Genomic DNA, 13,150 nt, shown 5'->3' on the forward strand with positions numbered 1-13,150 from the left:
CGAACTTAGCATCCTTTTGAAGTAGCTTCGTCATTGGTGTGGCTATCATCGAGAAACCTTTGACAAATCGTCGGTAATAACCGGCGAGTCCCAAAAAGCTCCGAACCTCAGTAATATTTCTCGGAGGTTTCCAGTTAAGTATGGGTGAGATTTTGTTCGGGTCAACTCGAATACCCGATGCGGATACCACATGACCCAAGAAACTAACCTCTCTTAACCAGAACTCACACTTACTGAACTTAGCATATAACTTCTTATCCCGCAAAACTTGCAACACTAATCTCAAGTGTTCAGCATGTTCGATCTCATCTCTTGAATAGACCAAGATGTCATCAATGAACACAACTACGAACCGATCCAAATATGGTCTGAAGATCCGATTCATCAAATCCATAAATACTGCAGGGGCATTAGTGAGCCCAAACGGCATCACTAAGAACTCGTAGTGACCGTACCTCGTTCTGAAAGCAGTTTTGGGTATGTCCGAATCTCGAATTCGCAACTGATAATAGCCCGATCTCAAATCTATTTTTGAGAACACTGAGGCTCCCTTCAGTTGGTCGAACAAATCATCGATGCGCGGCAACGGATATTTATTCTTTATCGTCACTTTATTCAGTTGACGATAGTCAATGCACAACCTCATGGTTCCGTCCTTCTTTTTCACGAACAATACTGGTGCACCCCAAGGTGAGAAACTTGGTCGAGCAAAACCTCTATCCGTCAATTCTTGCAACTGAGATTTTAACTCTTTCAACTCGGTTGGTGCCATACGATACGGAGTTATCGAAATCGGCGTAGTCCCAGGTACAAGCTCAATACCAAACTCTACCTCCCGAACAGGTGGCAAACCCGGTAACTCTTCAGGAAAAACATCCGGGTATTCACAAACCACCGGCACAAATTCGGGTTTCTTTTCTAACTCTTTGTCATCAAGTACATACGCAAGGTATGCTTCGCACCCTTTTCTTACATATTTCTGGGCCAACATTGCTGATATTACAGCTGGCAACCCCTCCAAATCCGTAGACTCAACTCGGATTATCTCGTTATTTGCGCACCTCAAATCAATAGTCTTGCTTTTGCAATTCACAACCGCATCATGCGCGGTCAACCAATCCAAACCAAGTATAACATCAAATTCGTCAAACGGCAAAAGCATCAAATCGGCCGGAAGACAGGATTCTCGAATTTTTAGAGGGCATCTCTTACACACTTTATCAACAAGTACGCATTGACCCAAAGGGTTTGACACTCGAATTACGAACTCAGTAGACTCAACAGGTAGAGTCTTACTGGATGCTAAGGTTTCACATACATATGAATGAGTAGAGCCAGGGTCAATCAATGCAATCACATTAGTATCAAAGAGAGTGAAGGTACCAGTGATGACGTCAGGGGAGGATGCCTCCTCTCGTGCGCGGATGGCATATGCTCTAGCAGGAGTGCGGTTCTCGGCTCGAACTGCCGTATCAGAGGCCCCTCTCTGACTACCACCCCTACCTCCTAAAATTCTCGGTGGTCTACCTCTAGTTGTCACTCCACTAGGTCTTGCACCTTGAATCTTATTCTTCTCATCAAGCTCCGTGCAATCTCTAATGAAGTGGTCCTTCGAACCGCATCCGTAACAGGCCCTGTTAATAGACTTACCCCAACATTCACCTATGTGTCGTCTTCCACATTGGGGACATTCAGGTTTCTCTAGACGATTATTGCCCACACTAGCTACCGAAGTAGCTCGGGAGTCCGTCGATGGTCTTGCTCTGATGGAAATTCCCGCAGTCGTCCTCGACTTATTAGTGTCCTCCCTGAACTTCTTTACGGTTGAGAACGGAGCTTTACCCGTCGATCTTTTACGATAGTCTCTAGCTTCAAATTCAGCCTTCTTCTTCTCCTTTCCAAGTTCTTCCGCCTTGCAGGCTCGTTCGACTAGTGTTATGAATTCTTTTATTTCCAAAATACCCATTAGTAGCTTTAAATCTTCATTCAATCCTTCTTCGAATCTTTTGCACATAGCAACCTCATCAGCTACACACTCCCGGGCATACCTACTGAGTCTTACGAATTCATGTTCGTATTCAGATACTGTCATACGGCCTTGCTTGAGTTCCAAGAATTCCTTACGCTTTTGATCAATGAACCGTTGACTAATATATTTCTTTCGAAATTCCGTCTGAAAGAAGTCCCAAGTTACTCGTTCGTTTGGGACTATGGAAATCAGGGTCCTCCACCAATAGTAGGCTGAGTCCCGCAACAAGGATATAGCACACTTTAGACATTCATCGGGTGTGCATGACAGTTCATCAAACACCCGAATGGTGTTATCAAGCCAGAACTCGGCCCTTTCAGCATCATCAGTAACTATGGCCCTGAACTCCTCAGCCCCGCGCTTCCTAATCAAGTCTACAGGTGGCTTACTCAGCCTCACAGGATCAGTAACTGATGGCATTACTGGCTCCGGGGGTGGATTATTCAAATTCGGGAATTGTTGGACAGCCGGATTGGTTCGGGCATATTGCGCGACCCACTCATTCATCATGGTAAAGAAGGCTTGTTTAGCCCCCTCACCTTGATTATTCGCAGATGACTGAGGTTCAACAGGCGGTGTCCCTTGTGCAGGAGCAGCTGATACACTTTCAACGTCATCCGCTAAGATTCTTTCTACACCGGGGTCCATTTACTAATCAAAACAAAAACATTTTAACCGTCAGAAGTCATCACACAGTTAAACATTAACATTCGGCATGTATAGCTAGACTCATACGTGCTATGGTAGTCCTAGAACCGACTAAACCATAGCTCTGATACCAATCAAATGTAACACCCCGAACCCGAGACCGACACCGGAGTCGAACACGAGGTGTTAACAGACTTTAAACCCCTTATAAAAAAAATTTTCCCAGACATTGCCAATCTGCATACTAGTCACTTTAAAAATCATATCTTGAGTTTCACAACTCGAAAATCAGTTTTGTGATTTTTCCCTGAAACTAGACTCATATGCCCATCTACATATTGTTTTCTAGAATTTTTGGTCGGGCCAATTAGTACAGTTTATTAGTCAAAGTCTCCCATGTTACAGGGATCGACTACACTGACCTTTGCGCATTACGACCTGGATATCTCCCTGGACAGAGCTTCAATACTGATTCCGTTTGTTTCTATAGAAACTAGACTCAGAGAGGAATCTATCCATATATGGTATGACTCTGAATTCTCTCTGGTTAATTTATAATGAATTTCCAAAGTCGGAACAGGGAATCCTGAAACCGTTCTGACCCTGTCTCACGAGAACCTGAATATCTCTTAACATACTGTCCATATGATCTTTTCGTTGCTTCTATATGAAAATAGACTCATCCAGCTTCGAATACATAATTTATTCATCAATTAATTCCACTCCTACTATTTTTAGTGATTTTTCAATCTCACGTCACTGCTGCTGCCAGCACCTGTTACGAAAGCAACTATGCCCATTTCGTGATTTCTCCTTAATCTAACTAGTAATTCTTCATACATATCACAAATTATGATCATGACTAGCCATGCCAAAGGCTAATCATTGTCAAACATCCCCCTACTACACTATTGCCATATCATGAATTTTAACACCAAAATAATCAACCATGACATATGGCATAAAAAGGTCGAATTATCAAGATTTACGACCTAACGTTATGAAACCAAACCCAACCGAACATTCATGCCATTTTCGCATGGCTAAAAGTTTACATACCAAAGTTCAAACACAACATAATAGCCTATACATGCCGAAATGTTCTCCTAAGCCAACTAAGAAGAAAGTACCAAAACTTGCTAGCCGGTGTGATGACTCCAATGACGGCCCGATCACGCAAGAAGAGACGAGTCCAAGAAACCTAAAATAGGTGACAAGGAAACGCCAAGTGAGTATATAACTCAGTAAGTCATAAGCAATGCACTACCATCCATTAATAACATTATCACAATAGGAAATAAGATGGAACGAGGCTAGTTACTCCATCCATACCGAACCATGCCATAGTTCCTCAGACCCATCGGTTCAATCTCATACCAAATCATGCATTCACATTCCATATACTCATCAATAGGATATTTGAGGCATTTTCATACATCATTTTATTTTCGTTACAATCATACAACTAAACGGCCTTTCACCTATTCCACAATAAATCTTATGTACGTGACTTCAATTATAATTGTCACATAGGTTTCAACTTACCAAGCTCAACTCCAATTATAAACATAGCGCCTTTTGGCCATGAACTCAAGGTACTTACCCGATCCGCTGTTCGTGATCGACTTAATAATGTCGCACACTTAGTGTCCATAATGATTCAAACGTATATATTAAGTCCGCACACTCAGTGCTATATAATCAACTCGCACACTTAGTGCTATATAATCAAACTCGCACACTTAGTGCTACATAATCAAACTCGCACACTTAGTGCTACATAATCAAATTCGCACACTTAGTGCTACATAATCAAGCTCGCACACTTAGTGCTACATAATCAAGCTCGCACACTTAGTGCTGTACAATTTAAACCCGCACACTTAGCGCCAATCTCATGATCATAAATGTTTATACCCGCACTCTTAGTGCCGAGGTCAACAACTCAATACATCTCACCTCTTTTCTCTTCATTCAACACTTTCATCACCACATACATACATGTATATAAATTTATCATTCCATTCAGCATGATTACATAGACATTATGTCTATTTAGATCAATACAAAATATATGCTTGATGACTTACTTTGTGTTGGGTAAGACGGTTCCAACTCGGTTACTCGATGATCTTTTCTTTGCCCTTGCTTGCCTCTCCACCTTTAGCTTCTCGAGCTAAATCGATAAATTAACTAGTTTAACCATCTTGCTAAACATTCATACTTCAATTACACATGCATGTGTATGTTTGTATATTCGGCAATGACAATGGTAATTTAGCAAACCTTAATTTAACTTATAATTGTTCATAACACATTTAAAGCATCCACTCCATTCCATCATTTTAAAGCACATACATTACTCAATATTATCCAAATTCACATTCGGCATTTTCACAAACACACATGCCGATTTCATTCACTCATCTCTAATGTTAATTAAGAAATGCCGAATGTCACCAACTAAATGGCATACACACACACCCACATGCATAAAAGTCATCCACACCTCCTATAGCTCATTCGGCCTTCACCTTTGCTAGTTTTCCCCATTTTTTTGTCGGTTATATATACATAGTCCTAAGGTAATATCACGAATGGGCTTACATATATATGTATATATACACATATAGCCGAATATGCAAAGCTTAAACCCAACATCACATAAGCTCCTAAGTGATGGCCGAATATGTATATCTATATATATTCATCAACTATACTATTACTTTTAATTTATCAAATCACACAATTTCATCTAAGTTTAGCATGTAACACAATCATCACCCTTATTAATCTCTTATAGCCGAAAACCATACTTACCCCCAAAATCGAAATTTCAACATGGTTTACAAAAATCACTTGATAACTCACTCAATATTAACTAAAATTTCAAAAGCTAGTACAAACTTCCTTACCTTAATAGTGACTTAAGATGACCGATTGCTCATGTTACCAACAATATTCAAGATTTGAACATGGGCTAAGTAAGGGACTTAGTAACTAGCTTAATACATTCAACAATTTCCAAAAGCTACCATGCATTACATACCTTACATACCTTACATACCATGCATTACATACCATGCATTACATACCATGCATCACATTCAAACATTTCGGTGACTCGGTTTAGCGGTTTCGAAACCACTTCCCGACTAGGGTAAATTTTGGGCTGTTACAAATTCTATCCATATCATCCATGTTAATACTAGTAATTCTATTCAAGTTCAAGGCACTGTGAAGGCTCCGGCAGACCCTGGTGCTTTCAATGAGCCTAAATGGATTGCTTTCGATAGAATTGAAAATTTCAAATTGTCTGGCGGCGGAGTTTTCGACGGCCAGGGAACCATTGCTTATAAAAGGGAAGGTTGCAAAGGTCATGATTATTGTGGTTCACTTCCTATTGTAAGTTATTTTCTTATTGAGAAGTTATGACTTTTGTTTTTATAAATAGAATTAAGTAATAATTATTTTTTGTTTCATTCTGGAATTAAACAGAACCTAAGGTTTGATTTCTTAACCAACGCAATGATACAATATATAACTACCAAAGACAACAAGTAGTTCCAGGCTAATGTTCTAGGATGCAAAAACATTACTTTCGAACATTTCACCGTATCTGCACCTGACGAAAGCCCAAACACAGATGGGATTCACATTGGGAGATCAGATGGGGTCAATGTTCTTAACTCAAAGATTAAAACTGGTGATGATTGTGTTTTAATTGGGGATGGTTCCAAAAATTTGGTTATCAATGGAGTAACTTGTGGACCAGGACATGGTATCAGTATTGGCAGTCTCAGATTGTTTAAAAATGAAGAGCCAGTTGATGGATTTATAGTAAAAAATTGCACCATGACTAATTCTTCCAATGGTGTTAGAATAAAAACTTGGCCAGGTGCTGAACCTGGCACTTGTTCAAACATTCACTTTGAGGATATTACCGTGACCAATGTTAGTTTTCCTATTATAATTGATCAGAAATATTGCCCATGGAACAAATGCAAAATAAATGTATGTAGATATTTATCAAAATCGTAAGAGACCAAAAAGAGTTAACTGATCATTGAATCATTATTTTGTTGATGCAGGAAGAATCAAAAGTTAAACTAAGCAACATTAGTTTCAAAAACATTCACGGCACTTTTGTGCGTCCAGAAGCTGTCAAAGATTATTTGTAGTGCTACTTTGCCTTGTGAAAATGTGGAATTTGCAGACAGTGAAATTATGCACAGTGGACCGACTGGACCTGCAGTATCACAATGTTCGAATGTGAAGCCTAAAGTTAGTGGTAAGCAAAATCCAGCTGCATGTTCTGCCCTTATCCCAGCAAAACCTACCCCGGCCGCTTAATCAATAGCATAGGTATAATTTTTTTTGATGACGTTGTAACTCTTATAATTATATTTATTTTGCAAACAAATTTTGTTTTTGTTTTACATTCTATGTTATTAAGAATATTTTTCTTAAACTTAATTTTTTTTTAAAAATATACTTCAACAAAAAATATTGCAATGTGATAACATTTTATGCATTTAGGCTTATGATATAATTATTTTTAGAATACTGCTGGACCACATACTATTTAGTTAATTTGTTTTTTATTTATATAAATTTGTTGTTTTTTATTTATAAAATTGGCATAATAAAAATTTTAATAATTAATATTTATACATTGTATCAATTCAGTTTTGATTCTAAAAATAACCTTTAACGTTTACATCTTGTATAATTTGATTTTCTTTTTAGTTCTTTTTATGACTCTTTCACCTTAAAAGCTAAAAAAAATAAATTTATCAATTAAATTTGATCCAAAATATATTAAAATTAAAAATCTAAAAATTTAATATAATAATTTTATCTTTTTTTATTGTTTTAAATTTAACCTTGAATGTTACAAATAAAAGCAAAACTGTAAAAATACAAAATTGCACTATTTAAATGTTAGGGAGTTGAATTTTTTTAGAATAAAGATTAAATTGACACAATGTATAAACAATGAGAGCTAAAATTACTATCATGTCAATATTAAAAGTTGTCAAAGTCTTATAAAATGTTTGGCTATGGAATCCATCAAACTGGTTGAATCAAAAAACGATGGTTTAACCCAATAGCCTATATACTAAACGACCCATCATTGCAACGAATTAGTGACCCCTCCTTCAGCTTACGTATTAATCGTGGCATTAGCTAGTAGGTATGATAGTTTAACATAACTATTAATCAGACAAGCCCTTCTCGAGGAAAAATCGAGAACATGTTACCTAAAAACCATCGTATAACTAAAGAAAATCCTCCTTAGATTAAACTCAAACATTATGAAACTCCAACTTAAGGCCTCATTGGCCTTACAATAAGGACCAATCCCTTATTGGCGCTATCATAGTTATGTTTCAAGGAAAATGTCAGACTCCTAGGATAACCCGAGTTGGAAGTCGCCGAGTTGATAAGATAATTGTTGGCTTCATGTTGTTTTTCTCTATATTTGGTATAAGTCCAACATTGATACGCTTTATCTTTTTATATATATATTTGAACAATCATACTTATATGAATATATGAATATATGTTGAAAAGAAATAAAAATTTAGGTAATAAAAAGGGTTAAATTACATTTTGAGATCTGAACTTGACAAATTTTCCCATATTGTGGAACCCAAAACCTTAAATTTGACAATTGATTCTACTTTAAGGCTTGGAATTTTTTCTATAAATTAAACCTTGAATTTTGTAGTTGTTCTCACAATGGGATTTGAATTTTTTTTGGTTCAAGTTAGTTCTCAAAAACCCTAGAGTTTAGGCCCCAATGTGGGAACAATTGTCAAGTTCAAGGACTAACTTGGACAAAAAAAAGTTCAAGGCCCAAAGTGGGAACAATTCCCTAATTCAAGTCTCAATGGGAGACCAATTTACTAAGCTCAAAACCTAACTTTGGCAAAAAAAAGTGCAGACTCCAAAGTAAAAAAGTTACTAAATTAGATCCAAATAGTGATTTAATCTTAACATATATGATATTTTGTGTAGGAAATTTTGGAGCAGTGTTTGCATCCATACCTTTCCCCATTTTTGCAGCACTTTATTTTATACTTTTCGGCCTTGTAGGTATGTATTAATTCTAACCATACCTACCCATTTTTATCCCAACGTTAGATTGTCACATCCTAGAAATCAGACCGATGGTATTGACATTAAAGTATAGATTAAAAATAGAGTAAATAGAAATCACGATAGTAATTAGGACTCAATAGGAATAATAGCTAAGTAGAGAACTTGAATAGGTAAATTAGGACTAATGGTTAGTGTGGGATTTATTAAAACAAGGGTAGAATTAGGAGGGATCTATAAGATAAATAAACCAAGTTTATAAATGAATTTGGCTATATAAGCTGTCACTGCTCATTTGCTTCTCATGTTTTAATTTCTTTTTTTTTTCTTTCTTCTTACACCTTCTTCATTTCAAAAGCTGTTGCATTTGGTAGTTAATTTTCCTTCAAAATTTTATTGCGCATTACATTTCTAAGCACCCAAGCACCATTTTATTTTTTAAATTATCAAGCAAAACACCAACTTTTTCTTCTTAAACTTTGGTTCGGTTATTGAGCAGACCACTCGAAAGTCACGAAGGATAGCAAGACCCTAGGTAAACAATCTACTTTCATACTAAATATGCATGAAATGCTTTTGACTAAAGTATCAACGGTTTAGTTAGAAAATATATAATCTTTGTTTTTTTTATGATTTGGCTTCATGAAAATGGTGGATTGAAGCTGGCGAAGCTAAGAAATGTTGTTTAAAATGGTTTTGCTCTTGAGGAAGATGATGAACGGTGACTTATTCTTAAAGGAAAGATTTAGGTGAGATTAAAGTTTAATTAATTGTTTAGATCTACAAATATATGTATGTTAGGAGGGTTAAAAGTTAGGAAATGGGGTAAGTATTAGAATAATAAAAATCTGCAAGAAATAACATAAGTAGTAGGCTATTGTTGAATAGAGAATGAATTAAATTGTTTTAGACAATATGTGATGTGTATTTATTCATTCAAAGCTAAAAATACCAAAGGGGTATCGATTGTAGAGACAAAGGGAAGGAAAAAGTCACATAACCGACATTGTGGTGAATAATGTGAGTACACTATATACTGCATCCAGAAATGAGGTCGCACTCTACCAAAAGCAAGAAGTATGAACCCTGTCTTCTGTCGTGAATTGAACATATGCATGTGCGAACCTCTTCCATGCATTGTGCAAACCTCATCTATGCATTCTACGAACTCTTAGCATGAATCTATGTCTGTGTGTTTTTAAATGCTATGCGAACCTTGAGTAAAATTTATACATGCGTCAGGGTTAGGATAAATATATGATATATATAGGCCTCTAAATTTTGTTATATAATATAATTTGTGTGTACTCTTATATATTATATATAGGTTTGTGGCTTTTAATTGATGTAGTGTATATACATTGATGTAAAAAGGAATTGTTATATATAATGAATGCATATGCAAAGGTTATTAGAAATAATATATGTACATAACTTTGCATTAAAAGGGTTTTGTATTATATGTATGCATGCGTGGGTTTTAACATAAAAATATATTTAAATATCTTTGCATTAAAAATTGTTGTTCTATTTATTATATATAAATGTATATATATGTGGTGTGCGAACCCTAAGTCTACCAAGCTTTTTTTTATGCTTAATTTTCTATTTTGCAAGCTATTCTATGATGTGTTGTGGTACTATGAACTCTATTACAAATTGTAAGCTTAAAATGACATGATCTGTAAATGTGTATTACTATAATATGTTGGCATTGTGAATTTTTGGAACCATTAGATATAGTTGGCTTGCCATAGGATCGTGAGTGCTTACCTATGTAATGCGATAGGGCATTATGGCCCAAAGATTTGATGAAGAAATAAGGGAATGTCTAGTAATGCTTCATTCACCGGGGATCGTAAGGGTGTGTTTTTTGGAGAGAGTGAGCATTTGTGCTACACTTACATGGCGATTTGAGTGACTCTATGAGTCTTAGGGTGTGTTTTAGCAGAACCGTTTGTCCAATGAGTATATTATTTAATTATGTTTCATTTTCATGAACTTCTAATATATCATTAAACTAAATGGGGTTGATTATATGTGAATTAGTGACCTGCGAACCGATTGTATGCAAACAACCTACGTGTACAACTGTTTATGTGTGAACTATTTTATGCGGTCTATCTATAAGTGAGTTATTTAGTTTGTAAATTATTGATGTGTTTTCTTGTGTTGTGTACATGTGTATTCGCTGAACTTTCGCAAGCTCATCTCCTTCAGCAGTGGCTAAGTGATAATAGTATGTATTTTTAATAAAAGCCGGGGGTTTATACTTAACTATATAGTGGCATCCTTAAATTCTATTTACGAGTCATGCAATATAAAAAAACAAAACCTAAACCCTAAATTCCATGCCATAGTTTAAAATAAAATCTATTCAAACTTTGACTAATTAAATAAATTGAATAAGAAGCCTAAATAATATAATAAATAAAAGCTGAGCCGAGACCTTCTGGATGTCGTGTCCACGTTTTAACTTGGTGGGTCACCTATAAGGATGGAAATAAATAGGGGATTGAGCTATGACGCTTAGTGTGGTCACTTCACAAGAAAATCAGAGCAAACAGTCGTTAAAACATATTAAATAATAACATATAGAATAATCGCATTCAACTAACAATTCTATCTGGATCAAAGATAATCTATATGGGCACCCTATGCAACCGCACTATCTCGAAAACATAGAACTTAACCAGTTTTTTCAATGAGTAATCTTTGTGGATAGGAAAGAAGTGTGTTGACTTAGTCAGTCGACCTACTATTAACCAAATTAGATCTTTTTTAATGGGTGTTAAGGGTAACCCGCTAACAAAGTCCATCGTTATTCGCTTCCACTTGCACTAAGGTATTTTGATTGGTTGTAACAACCCAGAAGGGAACTGGTGTTCTGATAACCAATACATACCTATAATTAAATCAAACTCCCCAAACGGTAACTCCATAAGGTCTACTGGAGACGCTACCCCTTAAACCTCCAATTGACATCTCCTATAGACTTTATATATAATAACTGACTATCCTAAAGAGCTTACTATGGTTACATCAATAATGGTTTCCTCTACCACAACACCTAATTTAACAGACATATTACATGCAACATATGAATGGGTCGGTCTTATTTCAATTAAGGCAAAGTATGAAATTGACTTAATGGAAAAAATACTTGTGATGATAGCAGACACATCCCTTTCCTTACGACCTCTAACGATGTTAAACAAGAGTTGGTTGCCTAGCCTAGGTTTTAATCGTACCGGTTGCTACAGTATTTGCAGCCCTATTTTGCCAATGGCCCCTTAGAGGTAGCTAGCCCACTCCCTAATTTTGGGTCAAAGTTTGTGCTTGATTACTCGAGCGAGAATAATCTTTCATCAAATGCTCCATTAATCCACATTTCAAACATGCACCCATTTTCTTCCAACAATCTCCCAGGTGGCAGTTTCCAGAATATTTACAGTGGTAAACCTTACCCCTAGAGTTAGTTATTGCACCCCTTGTCTGCGGTCTACCCTCTCTAAATCATTTTATAGGAAGAAAGTTTGAACTAGTGGAACCCAAATCTCTTTTAACTAGGACCTTACTTTTCTCTCGTTGTTTGTGATTCACTAGTTTAATCTTGATAAACCGTAATATTTACATATTTTTACCTCATGCTTGGCTTATTTGTGATTGATTTTTTCCTTGGTTTTAGTGAATTCGATGCTCCTAATCCTTTTATTTCTTGTTTTATACTCAGGAGAGCTTAGGATAGCAAAAAGAGCAAGAAACGGGCCAAAAATGGACAAATTGGGCCTAAATTAGTGTTCCACACGGCCTAAGCACTTCCACACGGGTGATCCACATGCCCGTATGTGACACACGGGTAGACCACACACCCGTGTGTCATGGCCGTGTCGACTAATATCCAACTCAATATTGCACACGGCCTGAGCACCGTCACGGGCGTGGCACACGATTGTGTCTCTGCCGAGCCCAAGCCTAGTTCTATTCGGAAAATGGTACTTTGAGGGTTTTGAAGCATTTTAAAGCCTATATAAACACCCTATAAGAGGATTAGAGGAGACACAGAGAGTTGGAGGTAGAAAGTACTCAAGAACAGCCATCGGAATCACCTCGGAGCCAGGATCTACATCAACACTGAAGATTTCCATCCAATTTCCTACAAGTTCTTTGGGTTTCTTTATGTTTTGTTGTTTTCCAAACTTTGAGATGTTTTCCATTAATATTATGAACTAAACTCCTTAAATACCTAAGGGAGATGAAACCTATGACGAATCTTATTTCTATTTGAATTATATGATAAAGACTTATTCTTATTCTTATTTGTGAGTTCTAAATTCTTGTTTTAATATTCCAGGGTATTAATTCAAG

The 13,150-nt window shown here is 36.4% G+C and overlaps 1 long non-coding RNA gene across 1 annotated transcript; it reads left to right on the plus strand.

The window, feature by feature from the left end:
• Positions 1 to 5,863: 5,863 nt before the first annotated feature.
• LOC107952411 (uncharacterized) lies at positions 5,864 to 7,116 on the plus strand. Its single transcript, XR_005909074.1, has 2 exons — positions 5,864 to 6,082; positions 6,769 to 7,116. It is a non-coding gene; the product is annotated as an uncharacterized lncRNA (long non-coding RNA).
• The last annotated feature ends 6,034 nt before the right edge of the window (positions 7,117 to 13,150 follow it).

Source organism: Gossypium hirsutum, chromosome A02, assembly GCF_007990345.1.
Source record: "Gossypium hirsutum isolate 1008001.06 chromosome A02, Gossypium_hirsutum_v2.1, whole genome shotgun sequence".
NCBI classification, from domain to species: domain Eukaryota; kingdom Viridiplantae; phylum Streptophyta; class Magnoliopsida; order Malvales; family Malvaceae; genus Gossypium; species Gossypium hirsutum.